The sequence below is a fragment of the Asparagus officinalis genome, unplaced genomic scaffold (assembly GCF_001876935.1).
Source record: "Asparagus officinalis unplaced genomic scaffold, Aspof.V1 AsparagusV1_Un805, whole genome shotgun sequence".
In the NCBI taxonomy this organism is placed as follows: domain Eukaryota; kingdom Viridiplantae; phylum Streptophyta; class Magnoliopsida; order Asparagales; family Asparagaceae; genus Asparagus; species Asparagus officinalis.
In genome coordinates this window covers 1-2,356 of record NW_017973064.1, presented here as the reverse complement: position 1 = coordinate 2,356, position 2,356 = coordinate 1, and the positions used below count along the sequence as shown (strand labels likewise).

At 35.6% G+C, this 2,356-nt stretch overlaps 1 long non-coding RNA gene across 1 annotated transcript; it reads left to right on the top strand.

The window, feature by feature from the left end:
• The first annotated feature begins 1,078 nt into the window (after positions 1-1,078).
• LOC109828184 lies at positions 1,079-1,804 on the top strand. Its single transcript, XR_002243625.1, has 2 exons — positions 1,079-1,159; positions 1,694-1,804. It is a non-coding gene; the product is annotated as an uncharacterized LOC109828184 (long non-coding RNA).
• The last annotated feature ends 552 nt before the right edge of the window (positions 1,805-2,356 follow it).

Genomic DNA, 2,356 nt, shown 5'->3' with positions numbered 1-2,356 from the left:
ACATGTGCACATCACCATTCCTAGGCAGTATAGTTTATATATGCAAAAGTTTCCAGATAATCTATATAGTTGTTAAAAAGATTTTGACTTTAATGTACTATTTTTTATAAATTATATTTAATGTGAACCCACCATATAATTTTGATCGTGGTCATTATGATTTTAATACGTTTGATTGATTGACTATATACGTATATAGGCCATAGATTACTCTATTTTAACGACCAAAATTAGTGAAGGGACCAGTTGACCATTATTAATGTGCATATATTAACGACGGGTTTTAAAGCCTTCGTCGAGTGATTACAAATATTAGAGGAATGATGTGAGATAGGATAACGGTTTTCTAGTCCCTTCATTGATTTGATCCTAATACCGTCGTTATTGGGTCTCCTTAAAGACGAAGGGGTCCATTACCTTCATTGATGATACTCCTAATCAAAATAGGACTAAAAAGTTAATTAACCTATTACTATATATTAACAAAACCAACAACCAAACCTGAAGCCCCAACTAGAACCCGAAACCCGAAATCCAAAATCCCATAACTCCTAATCATCCCTCTTACCGCAGCAATTAATTAAACCCTAGTTTAAAAAAAAATCACCTTTCTCCTGATCATCTCCATCTCCATCTCGTTGTGTTCGTCGTCGGCTCCCGCTCGTCATCGTCTCCAGCTCGTCGTCGACCGATCCAATTTGTCTTCCGTCTATAAGTAATTACGATCTTTTAGGCCATTTGGAATCAGTCATTCAAAGAGGAGTTTTTCTTTTTGATTTTTATTTTACCTTTTTTTCCTTTTTTTTCTGGGGCGGAGGGTGTGGGGCGGTGGGGGTTGGGCATGAAATTTTTTTTCCGTTCTCCTCGAGCTCAACTCAGAAGAATCGAAACCCTCCTATCGCCAAAATCATCGGAAACCCTAATTCCTACCCCTGGATCCGTAAGCTTTTCTCCTCAATCTCTTTCGCCCTTTGTTAGGGTTTACTTGCTTGTTAATTCTTACGCGACCTCTAATGATTTTGTGAATTTTTATGTGTTTTAATGTTTAATTTATTATTATTATTATTATTAGGTTTCGGTTGCAGAGATGAGCTTCTCTATGAATCGAAAGAAGACTCCTTTTCAGAAGCATCGAGAAGAGGAAGAAGCCAAGAAGAAGGTAAATGTTTTCCTTTATTATATTTCTTTTTTTACTGGATCTCGACTAGGGCTTATTGGTTGTGAGGAAATTTGAGTGCTTTCTGTTGCTTTATCTTTTATGACCCAAATGATTGAAGTTTGTTGTTTCATGAGATTGAATAATCACTCAGGAGTCAGGAGACACTTGGATTTTGTACAGCTAAAGAGAAAACTTATATTCACCCAGTTTTAATGTTATGAATAATTATGCGAATTAAGAGCTTTGATAGGATAGAAATATATCAAGATGACTATACCCACTATGCATAAAAGTTTTACTTTTGAGTGTAAGTTTCAATTTGCACAGGTATTCTGAAGTGCTTATGGTCGTTTTGCTTATGATGGTACTTGTTTCCTTCTATTGTCAAACAATAAATTACTGCTTAACGTCTTAAATGCTTGTGTTAGAAAATATAAGGAGAAAATCTTGTTCGATGAAAATATTCTAAAACACCATTAGAGATCGGTTGGGAGTTGATTGATTAATTTTTTATCTGATTTCTTAATTATAAAGAGAGCTGAGAATGAGACTGCTCGATTGTATGCTGAATTTGTGGAGTCATTTCAAGCGAATGATGAGCCTGGTTCAAAGCCTTCTGTTAGAGGAGGGTTGATTAATCCAAATGACAAGCTGAAGGCAGATTCAGAAGGTTAGTCTCAATGAGTTTTATACCGTTTACAAGTTATGTTTTTTCCCTTTTAATTTCTCGCATGCGGTTATATGCTTGATTTTTCTGCATGATTATTTTAATTAAAAAGATGGGCCTTTTCATTCATTCGATGATCGCAGGTGGAAATTCCAAAGATGGGCTATCTGTTCCAAAGAAGGGAACTAGGTAACTTAAATGTACTGGATGATTAGAAGGTGGAATCCTGGTGATAGCTGTGCTCATGCTTAAATAGAGAGAATTACCGTTTTCATTAAGTCAGGGAAAATGCAAGTTTAATTACTTATTAGTATGAAATATTATGTTCTTCTATCTTAAGAATATTTAAGTAGCTTTGTAAACCTTATGCGGTACACAAAAGATGCAATCTGTGTGGAGTTCTTTTGTTTTCCTTTCTACCTTTCCTTTCTGACTGGAGCTCCAATTTGTCTCTTTGTGTGTATGGTTTGTTTTGGTGTTGGAGGAGCGTGAACAGTTACATGCTCTTAGCTTTTGCCACAACCGTCATA